We start from the raw sequence: 12,465 nt of genomic DNA on the forward strand, positions 1-12,465 counted from the left end.
ACATATTACTGGTGTAGAAAAAACAAAATTAAACAAATACTATTTGAAAGAGGAAGACACTGGAGTTATGAATACTAAATCACTGATCTTTGACCTGGAAAAAATAAGGAAATAATATGCTTCATCAATTGTTCATTTTCCTTTGACAGTGAATTACAACAGAAAATCAGACTTCTATACAGTGGATGCTTGATGCATTTTTAGAAGCCAAAGGTAAGCAGCAGCCTCAGTTAGCAGAAGTTCTTCTTTTTGTTCATGGAATGTATTTTAATTAAATATAGATACTTGTAATGTTGTAAGATAAAAGAAAATATGCCATTTATATATTACAATAAAATCATTCTAGGAGTTCCTGCTGTGGTACAGTGGGTTAAGAATCCAGCTGCAGCAGTTTGGGTAGCTACAGAGGCATGGATTCAAACCCCAGTCCTGCACGTTAGGTTAAAGGATCCAGCATTGCCGCAGCTGTAACATAGGTCACAGCTGTAGCTCAGATTCAGACTCTGGCTTGGAAGTTTTTCTATGTTTTAGGTGTGGTCATAAAATATTATTCTATATGCAATATCATTTGCATTGAATTTATGTATATATCAGAAATGTATAAAAATGAGAGAACTTTCAGAAAGATATTTCTAAAGTCAAGAGATGATAGAAGGTTGGACTTCAGGATAAATTAAATCTTTATAATAGTTGCACTGTAAAGACATCTGCTTAGAGAACTAAAAGGTGTTAAAATCTATTCTAAAATATGACATGCAAAAAAAAAAGTCACCAATGAAGATGGAGAATGATGGAGATAAAAATTATATAATGTGTAGGAATGAGTCTGGAATAGATCTATGCTTTGTTGTTCACCTGAATAAAAATAAATTTCTAGAGGATATAATTTGTAGAAATATGTGTCAATCACCACCACTGCTGTTAAGCCCTAATCTAGTGTTTTCAAGTCATTTTTGTTTTCCCTCAAGTAAGAGATGCCCCAGTACTAGGATTTTGGCTGATATAAGTTCTGATATACTTTGCCTGGAATGTGTTAATTTTCCTATCCACACCCCCTTTTCCTCTCCCTTCTTCCAGTTGGAATATAGATATTGCAGCAGAGATATAGGATCCGTATTCAGGCCACATAATAATAAAACTGAAAAAGTAAAGGGGAATCATGCAGATACAGGCCATGATATGGTGGATTCATTGAACTGAGTCTTAACACTGCTTGTCATCTTCCAGTCTTATCCTTTAATATTGGCAACATTACATTTTTTTCAGACTAAGGCATGCAAGATAACTGATACAAGCTTTATTTTTTCTTGTGGCTCAGTTTCACTAGTTGTAAGTAGCTAGTATAATTGTAGCATCATAGTTTCCATCGTGGCTCAGGGGTAACGAACCCAACTAGGATCCATGAGGATGTGGGTTCCATCTCTGGCCTTGCTCAGTGGGTTTAGAATCCCATGTTGCTGTAATCTGTGTTGCAGGTCACAGACAGGATCCCCAACCCAGTATAGTGGGTTAAAGGATCCTGGCCCAGGAACTTCCATATGCCATGGGTGTGGCCACAAAAATACAATAGAAATATAATAAATCATGTTATAGATACCTTAGTAAACACATTGTTAGAAATTAGTATTGAGATAGCTTAAATATTTTTGGAACAATGGAAATGCTCTATGAGATTTTTGTCTTACATTGAAACAGTTGCATAAGTTCAACAGTTAAAAAGGTGGCTTTGATGGTATTATTTCAGGATTTAACAGGGCTTGATGCTGTATATCTAGATCAGACAGAACTTGAGCCAAAAATCATAAAAATAAGATTTTGGAGGGACAGGAATTCCTGTAATAATTAAACAACATATAGAGAAACATCAACATATGGTTAACTATTTTAAGTAGAAAAAATTAAATAATTAAATATTAGGTCATGGTTAGATTCAGGATGAAAAACACTTAAATATTTTGGAAGACAAATTCATATTTATTGTAGAAGATTCTAGTTTTGACTCTCTTCATGGAGTAATCTGTATATCATATAAATATTTCTAATTTGAGTCCTATACCTGCAGTTTCCTACAGCAGCTGATGCCTTTTCAAGCTGGCGGATTTGACTTCAGCCTAGATTCTGGGCTTCTGCTGATTCATGCATTTGTGCGGAAGGGAGGAGGAGTTCTACACCTACTTCCAGTTAGATCACTCTTAAGAGAACCCAGGCTAAACTAACTCCATTCAGCAGGGCTTGCATATGGTTCACTGGAAACATTTAGTCCTTCCTATTATAGTTACAAATGCAACTTGCAACTCTTTTTTATAGCTCTCTTTTTTTTTTTTTTGTACCAGCAACACTTTCTTATTACTTTTAGATTATTTTTGAAAAAAAATATTAAAAAAACCCAAAAAACCTATCCCAATTCTTGTGACACTCACATTCATGATGTACAGGATAAGTAGTTTAAATCTTTTTTTTATAATGATTTTTATAATGATTTTTTTAATAATGATTTTATAATGATTTTTATGTTTTCCATTATAGAGTGTTCTGTCAATTTTCTACTGCACATACATGTATACATTCTTTTTTCTCACATTATCATGCTCCATCACAAGTGCCCATAGTTCCCAGTGCTATACAGCAGGATCCTTCACTTATTTAAAATGAGAGAGCCTTTTCTTCTAGATGTCAAATATAGGCTTTGTTGAAGGCTAGGAGAGAGCTAAGAAGTATTCACTCTGCTTCATGGCAGAGGCAGATATTGCTGAGGTTGGACATATATCAGTAAATCCTGGCCATCCTCTTTGTCCTGTTTCTCCTGGATAAACTGGAATTCCCAAACTCTAAGATATACTGAAGAAGAAAGTGGTTCTGAATATGTCCATTTCTCTTTGTTTGGAGAGCAAGGAGTGAAAAATGCACACCAGAATGAAAAAGGTATAGTTTGACCACTCAAGAAGTTTAAATATAAAAGAGAAGGCCATAATGAAGAAGTGGGTAGCAGATTTTATTGTGATTATCCCTATATTATGAAGTACAAGATATAGTGAGGCACATTTGGATATGGAGATGAAAACTAGAGTAAAAATAATATAACCAGCACATCCTCTGCTCTTTCCTTATGTTGAGCAAGGAAGCTAGCTGTGTTGGTTTATTACTGTTCTTTAAATAAAACAGTAATTGTTACTTTGGCAATTTATCATGCTATTTGTTAAAGTATTTTTAATAAGAAAATTGGCTTGATGGGTATAGATGAGCCTTTTTTACTTGGATGTTCACTTTCATGTGCAATTTTAAAATATATTTTTAGCTTTTTGCATTTCTCAAGTTCAGTCTCTGTGGGAAGTGATCTATTACAAGGCAGATTTGTTCAACAAGTCCTAAAGAGCTTCACAAATTCCTCCCTCCCTCCAGGGTTTTTAATTTTGGTGGTATGAGAATAAAGAAAACTATTAAATAAAAATAAGAAAAATATATAAAACATAATTGAAAATGAAATATTTGTCTTTATTTCATATTTAGAGACATTAAGATCAACCTCAAAGAAAATTGTTCTATAGTTACCAAAACTTAGCCTGATCAAAGTTAACCCTAAAAGACATATAATATTTTTGCGTTTTAGGTAATGTTTATCCATTTAGCACTTAAGTGGCAATATTTTTTTCCAAAGATATTTGGTTATTTTTGACATATTTGTAATGAAAAGTTCATAGCAGAATGCAGTATTAATACTAGGTCATTCCTAGATCACATTAAGATAAAATAATTCTGAATGCACCTCAATTTCTCTGCAGCCATTACTCAATGAATCAACTTTATGGGTAAATAGAATATAGTCTTAGTTTTAAAGTCAAATAACCAACAAAAACTGTCACCATATATTAGAAGTGGCCTGAAATGCGATATTTTATGTTGTACCTTTAAAAGTATTCATTTTCAGTTTAATAAGCAACATTTTTAGGGAAAGAAATTTGCATTTGTTCATAGAAGAGCAATATAATTCAGTGGTTGTATAGAGACTCTGAAGTCAAAGCACCTGAGTTCAAACCCAACCTTGTCACTTCTCAGCAATGAGACTTTAGGCAAATTGCCTTTTTGTGCCACAGTTTAGTTTCCCCATGTACAGCATTATAATATTGGCTACCTTATGGGATTTTTGAAAGAGTGCAATCATTTATTAATTTATGTGCTGAGCTTCAAACAGCATATGACGCAATAGGCTGTTTATGAGTAATTACTATTAATGTAGTTAGCATCCTCTTTGAGAAAATAAGATTGTATCATGGAAAGCTACTTCATTTCTGGCCTTTAACCCTACATATACATCATATTATTTGCCCACAGATATTCTCTTTTTCATTAACCTGTATACTACTAAACAAACTTTCAACACTCTTCTAAATTGTACTTATTACTTCATTGAGAATATTGAATCTCCCTTTTTATCCAATTTTCTTTAGTTTTAGAGAATGGAGCATCTTATTGTTGAAAGAAAAGTCATTCACCTACATCCTCAATAACATTTCCACATACTTTTTCTGGTCTTTGATTCTCAGTTATTTATCTGCTCTATTTTCTATGTATTTACACTGTTTCTCTCATGTACTTCATATACTTAACCCATGCAGATATTCAACTATTATCATTCTTAAACATCACCCTGCAAGCTTTTCATGGTTCCAGATTACCTTTCAACATTGTCCAGTATTTAATTTTCTGCTTATAACTCATGTTTCTAAAGATTATACTTAAATATTTATCTCTGGTCTTTCTCTGGAATAATTTCCATTAACAGCAGCCACAACTTCCACGTAGAATGGAATGTGGAATCAGCAAGTATTACCTTGTCCTCTTGTACACCACTGTATTATAGAATGTCTCATACTCATTCCTGCTCTTCTACTCCCTGAATTCCATGATCCACATGCTCCTGGTTTTTATATGTTTGAACATAATATGGTGCCTCTTTTATGGGCTGTAATTCCTTTACATGTCACTTAAATGTTGATCTCTCTTAGGGTTTTGAAACAAACACTACTTTTCTCCCACTGTTTATCCTACAAAATAAAACTCTTCATTCCCTTGAGTTTTTCCAACTCCATGTATTTACGTTTCTTACAATCAATATAGCATTTAAGTACAGTGAAGTACAGATCTAATTCATAGTGTTCAGTGAGCTTTGGCAGTATCACCTTAATCAAAATGTCAAAGATCATGTTTTTCCCAGAATGTTATCCTATAGTCCCTTTAAAATGTACTGTGTATTAAAATATTGAGTTTAAATATTTTAGTTTATAACTTTTTAAATATATCAAAATTTGCGAAATTAACTAAATCAGTATTTGAGATATATATTAAGCGTTAAATGCTTTCACCAAAAAAAGAAGGATGGGCTCAAATCAAAGTCATGATATTCTTCATACAAAAAACAGCAAATTAAAATCAAAGCATGCAGAAAAAAAGAAAATAACAAAGGGCAGAAATAAATGAAATTGAAAATAAAAATAGTAGCAATGAGTTCATTAATCCAAATATTGATGCTTTAAACATAAAAATAAAATTGATAAAACTTCAGCTATATTGGTGAGAGAAAAGGAAAGGGATTACTAATATTAGCATGAAAGACAGAACAATCCCTATAGATTCTATAGCTATCAAGAATTATAAAGGAGTATTATATATGATTTCATGGCAGTGAATTTAATGAAGCTGCAATCTTAGTTTAATGAATACATTCTTTGAAAGTCATAAAATGCCAAAATTTATTCAAGAAAAAAATGAGTAATTGAATAGTTGTATATATTTAAACATTGAAGTTTTTCATTAAAAAAATCATAACATAAATGCATGTACACACAGAGGCACACTCAAAAACATCACACGTACAGGCTGTCAGGCCCAGATGGCTTCACCGGTGAAATCTTATAAATATTTCTAGAGGAAATAGTATCATTTCTGTACAGAATTTCCAGAAAATAGAAGAGGACATTACCCAACTCATTGTACATAGTATTACCCCTTTCTGTTCTTCATATTTTGTGATTTCTAATAATATGTCTTCAAATTTACTGATTCTTTTGCTATTTCCAGCAATTTACTATATGCCAAATTAGTCTACTTTATTTTGATTTCAGTTAGTAAATTTCTTAACTCTAGGATTTCCTTTTTTTTTTTTTTCGGTCTTTTCAGGGCCACCCACACCTTATGGAGATTCCCAGGCTAGGGGTCTAATCGGAGCTGTAGCCGCTGGCCTACACCACAGCCACAGCATCATGCGATCTGAGCCGTATCTGTGACCTACACCATAGCTCATAGCAATGCTGGATCCTTAACCCACTGAGCAAGGCCAGGGATCAAACCCACAACCTCATGGTTCCTTGTCGGATTTGTTTCTGCTGTGCCACTACGGAAACTCCTAGGATTTCCTCTTAAAAATAGTGTTTAAATTTCTGTTGAGATTCTCTACCTTTCCTTTCATTGATACAGTATGATCTTTCAGTTCTTTGAAAGTATTTTCATCTCCAATACTTAAAATATTTGTTAGTTGCTTTGAAGTCATTGTCTTTTTAATCCAAAATACAACTTACTATGAGTCAATTTCTCTTGACAGACCTTTTCCTGAGTTTAAATCACACTTACGTGTGTCATTGTAGGTCTAATAATAATAGCTGGTGGAAAACTAGACATGACAGACAAAATGTAGCAGCAACCCTATATTTTGCAAGGTTCATCTGTGAATTTTTATCTTTTATTTCTAGTACACTAATAACCGGCATAGCTTCAAACTAAACTGCCCCACCCCCTCCGTGGTATGCAGCTAAAGATATCTAAGTTTTGGTAATATACTGCTGCATTTTTTTTAGATCTGACCTTTGTATATTTTCCCTTGTGCTTGAAATAATTGGTGCTCAGCTACAGATTTAGGCAGAGACGGGGCTTATCCTCTCTGGGGATAAGCCTCTGAGACTATCTCCTTGTTTTCAGATGCTCTTCTTTACATCAGAATCTGTACTCTGAATTTCAAGGCCATTTCGGCCTCATATTTCTGACACCTGAGCTGTGAACCCTTGAGAATGCAGTCAGTTAAGGGAAGCAACAAACTGACAGACAAGCTCCATGAAGCTCTTTCAAGAGGAGAACTCTTTTTGGTCTCTGTTTGAATTTTTACCAAGGAGACTGGGTTCCCCTCATGCATGCATAATTTAGCTTTCAGTCAGATACTTTGGGAAGACTGTACTCTGATTTGGTTTTCAGTATTTCTGGGGTTGTGTCACAGCCAAGCTTTCTGTGTAAGCTTTCATACTTCCTTCTAAAACCGAATTCTAATCTGCAATATCTTTAATGAGTAAGACTGAATTTCCTACTACTGTTTTTCTTGCCCCTGGAAATTGGTGCTCGCAGGCCAGTAAAACATAAACTTTCAATAAATACATCATCCAGTTATACTTGTTTTTCATAATTAAACCATTATTAAGTTTTTGTTGTGGTTTTTTGGTTTATTTCTTTCATTCTATTAGTTTATTAATGTGATTTTCACAAATAGAAAATCCTAAATAATCTACAGAGACTTTATTAGAAATAAGAGTCTAGACAGGTTGATAGATACACATGAATTGTATTTCTATAATACACCACCTCAAAATTGCAACAAAAGAATAAGAAACTTAAGAATAACTCAGAAAAGATCTATAGGATTTTTATGTGTGAAATTATAATTTTTTCATTTTTGAGATATTAAAGGAGAACTAAATAGAAAAATAATACAGTGAATCAATTAAAAAGATAAGTAACTGACAAAGGATTAAACTACAAAATATAGAAATAGCTCATGCAGCTCAGTATCAAAAAAACAAACAACCCAATAAAAAATGGTCAGAAGATCTAAATAGACATTTCTCTAAAGAAGAGACACAGATGGCCAAAAAGCACATGAAAAGATGCTCAACATCACTAATTGTTAGGGAAGTGCATATCAAAACTACAATGAGGTATAATCTTAAAATAGTCAGTATAGCCATCATCAAAAAGTCAACAAACAATAAATTCCAGAGAGGGTGTGTAGAAAAGGGAACCCTCCTACACTGTTGATGGGAATCTAAATTGGCACAATCACTGTGGAGAATAGTAGGGAAGTTACTCAATAAACTAAAAATAGAACTACAGTATAGTCCCTCATTTCCAGTCCTGGGCATATATCCAGAGAAAAAACTATAGTTTAAAATATACATGGACCATAATATTCATTGCAGCACTATTTATAATATCCATGACATGGAAACAACCTAAATTTCCATGAAAAGAGGAATGGATAAAGAAGATGTGGTACATATATATACAGTGGAATATTACTCAGCCATAAAAAGCAATGAAATAATGCCATTTGTAGTAACATGGATGGACTTAGAGATTACCAAATTAAGTATAGTAAGTCAAAGACAAAAATCATATGATATCACTTATATATGGAATCTCAAAATTATGCAAAATAACTTATTTATAAAGCAGAAATACACTCACAGATTTTGAAATCAAACTTCGGGTTTCAAAAGGGAAAAAGTGGGGAGAGGGATATATTGGGAGGATGGGATTAACACATGTACACTGCTATACATAAAATAGAAAAAAACAAATACCTACTGTACAGTACGAGAAACTCTACTCAATATTCTGTAATAACCTATCTGGGAAAAGAAGCCAAAAAAGAATGGGTTTATGCATATGTATAACTGATTCACTTTGCTATACACTTGAAGCTAATATAACATTAACTATACTCCATTATAAAATATAAATTAAATGAAAAAACTATTTTTACCAATATTCTCTTTTCCCCTAACTATACTAGACGAGAGAGTTTTACTCTAACAATCTAACTTAAATAATTTGATTAACTTTTTTACCAGTGTAGTGATAAACCACAGGATAGTCCTGAAGATGGTATACTTAGTTTTTTCATTTGGAAAGTATTGTTACCCTATGAAGACCTTACCTTAACCACATTTCCAAACATCTGCCAAACCTTTTTTTAAATTTTTTCAAGTTACACTTATTTCTTAAAAGTTAGCATGTGCATAGTAAGAAACTGGAAAACACAACCAAATAGTAAGCAAAAAACGTCATCCATTATCAAGCAGTTTACAGTTTTATGTGTCCTACTAGGTCTCATTTGTGTATCTACACAATGAAGCATCCATTTTTATGTAAATAAGATCACAGAGTTAGGTATCATGCTTTTTCACACATCTAAGATATTTTCAACAACAGAAACATTGCTTTCAAAAACCGGATGGAGTCTTCATTTGTATAATCATATCTAAGTTGATGGCAGAAAAGTACTCTGCATAGTAATTATTTCTATTTAAGTCTCGTGTCAAAATAAAATATCCCTATTGATCTGAAACTTTTAATTTTGTTCACTTTATATTTCATCCACAGTATAATTTCTATTTGCCACGCATAACAGAATAATGTTTAAGCGATGCAAATAAAATGTATTTTCCCTAGTCAACATAAAACCAGAAAAAGAAGTTGGAGAAGTCCTGATTCCAGTTAACTGTTGACATCAAGTTAAGCACTAAGCTTCTTTGGATTATGTTTTCTTTTTTACAAATAAAGAGTGTTCTGTGTTTCCCAGAGTGTAAAATGGAAACCTCCAGCAGTGTGTTAGATATTAAGCATTACAACAACTTACATTTGAGTAGTTCCATATTTATTTTAATGTGTATTAACTTACATTTGAGTAGTTCCATATTTATTTTAACAACTTACATTTGAGTAGTTCCATATTTATTTTAATGTGTATTGGATAAAGAACAACTGGATTTAATGGAAACTGTTGTTTGCAGGAAGCTTAGTAAAAGAAGTGATCAATTTATAAGGAAAAATATTGGACATAGATATGGCCAAAATCATACACATAGCATATGAATGACTGAAATTTTGGAGTCCATGGAAGAGGTGAAATATATGCTTTAAAGGTTTTTGATTTTGGTAGTTTTCTCTGACTGCACTCTGGACATAGCCAGTGACTAGGCTACAAATTCATCACCTCATTTATATTTTTAAAAAATATAATTATATTTATATTCATTTATATTTAAAATATTCATTTATATTTTTAAAAAGCTTATATTTTTAAAAATAAAGAACTATCCCCAAAGCTATCTGATTTCTCTTTAGTTTCTTATGAAAGAACAAGCCTTTATATAGTGATCACACATAGTTATAGGTTAAATTTGTTGTCTTTTGGACACGTTCCAAATCTAACATTTCCCCCCAGTTTTTATACTTACTATACCAGACATTCATTATGGGAGTTGTAAATTATACAGTCTTTGTGGGTCAAACAGCCTGCCTGATCTTGCATATGTGTACTTCCCCAATTTCAAACTGTTTCTTCTAGCTATTCTGAACTAACTTTAGAACCTCAACTCACAGTCATCTACCCAGAAATTTCATGGGGATTATTAGGGTCAGAAGGACCAATTCTACTTCTTCCTCCCATAATTGGCAAGTAGTTTTTCTGAAACTTCACTTTACTCATTTCAATAGTGGAAAAAATTTTACCTGGCTTAGAGTTCCCGTCCTGGCGCAGTGGTTAACGAATCCGACTAGGAACCATGAGGTTGCGGGTTTGGTCCCTGCTCTTGCTCAGTGGGTTAACGTGGTGTAGGTCGCAGACGCGGCTCGGATCCCGCGTTGCTGTGGCGTAGGCGGGTGGCTACAGCTCCGGTTCAACCCCTAACCTGGGAACCTCCATATGCTGCGGGAGCGGCCCAAGAAATAACGACGACAAGAAAAAAAAAAAAAAAAAAAAAAATTTTACCTGGCTTGAAAGCAATTCCTTGTTTGCCTATAAATATTATTTTTTAAGTAAAATAATATATGCTCAAGCAAAGGAACAGAAATTTAATAACAGTATTTTAAAAGGGAATTTTGAATATTTAGCTACATTGCCAGGCATTCATTAGTAAATCTTTCATTCTTCATATATATATATCTAATTTGTTTCAAAATTCTTTTGAGGCAGTCATGAAATTTAAGACTAAAACTGATCAAGCATTTTATTATTTTTAGACATATTGCAGAAACAAGTGAAACAACAACTAGATAAGTGTAAAATGTAGATTACTATGAAAGCATGATCTTCTGAATGATTGCTTGCTGTGATAAAAGAACAGTTATGGAACTGACTGATAATTTCTTATATATAACTTATTTAAAATTAAAATTTGAAGATCTGTGAAATTAGAAGCATTTTAATATGACCTAATTATCTGTTTCACTAATATATGCTTTTCTGTTCCTGTATCCATGGCAATAAAAAATAGTCTTTAGTTTTGTTTTTAATTTTGAGAATTTTCTGATCTGAAGCTGTACTTTTCAGGCTAAAGGAGAGAGGACATTTTCAGTAAATGGAAACTTTCAGAAGCTTTTGAATCACACTAACTACATAAGTGCCTCCTCTAGCCTGTTTCCACTTTTAAAGCTACATAGGAAGGAAAAACACCTTTATATTAAGGTCAAATACACTTGTTGGGAGCTCTGTACTGTGAGCAAATAATCAGTAAATCTCTATGACCTTAGTTGCCAAAGGAAAATGGATGTACTATTCCTATGAAATCCTGACTAATTCTAAACACCTTATCATTAGAGAAGGCGCTAAACACCTTATCATTAGAGAAGAGAAGTACATAATTCTTAACAAAACTAGGATTAGGGAAAATAAAGTAACCATCCTAATTATTAGACATTCCTGTGATCCTTTGCACAGTGGGGGAAGAAAAAATAATTCCAAAGAATTCACAAGGTCTAGAAGCAATGTAAAATTTATGAAATTCATGTCAGTACTATGTGCTAGCTTAATTTATCTTTTCTTAGGGTTACATCTTGATGATCAGCTTCTAAGTATAAAATGTCAAAAAGAGGTGATTGGTAATTTGACTGATTAAATTTTGAAATATCACCCTTCTTAAATTATGGTTAATAGTATTATACCCAGCATGTCATTGTTACATCACCAATTTTAGTGGATATAGGATTTATAAATCTATAATAAAATGTACTAAAGCATTTTTTAAAAAGATGCCCATATCAAACTGCATTTGAATGCCTTCCCAGTGCTTTAGTCATAACAATAAATTGATGGCATTACTGCCACTCTCTTAGCAACAAATCATCAAGGAAAGGCTGAGATACAGGGGAAAAGCTTTTATTCACATACACAACTTAAATAACACAAGGGGAATGTACCCAGTTTCCAATGAGCAAGTTGGTTTTGGTAGACATGTTCTATCTTTGACAAGCTTTCTCCATTGTGAAAATTTCAGCCAAAGATATCAAATATACACATTCACACATAGTACCATTCCCAAATCAATTCCATAGGATTTGGAGACGAATGAGAAACACATCTGCTTTGTGAGAGCAAGAGCTAAATTTATCCATTGTAAGTAGGCATACACTTTTAATTTTCCCTTA

General features: G+C 32.9%; 1 long non-coding RNA gene across 1 annotated transcript in view; it reads left to right on the forward strand.

Moving 5' to 3' along the window:
• The window catches only part of LOC146403733 (uncharacterized), a 126,750-nt gene that overhangs the window by 23,448 nt on the left and 90,837 nt on the right, over positions 1-12,465 (forward strand). Inside the window, exon 2 of the long non-coding RNA XR_014842997.1 lies at positions 150-213. This is a non-coding gene — a long non-coding RNA (uncharacterized LOC146403733). The remainder of the gene's footprint in view (positions 1-149; positions 214-12,465) is intronic.

Source organism: Sus scrofa, chromosome 4 (genome assembly GCF_054392235.1).
Source record: "Sus scrofa isolate SSC_HxYL_T2T_F1_AM1 chromosome 4, Sscrofa_HxYL_maternal_Yorkshire_Landrace_v2.0, whole genome shotgun sequence".
NCBI lineage: Eukaryota > Metazoa > Chordata > Mammalia > Artiodactyla > Suidae > Sus > Sus scrofa.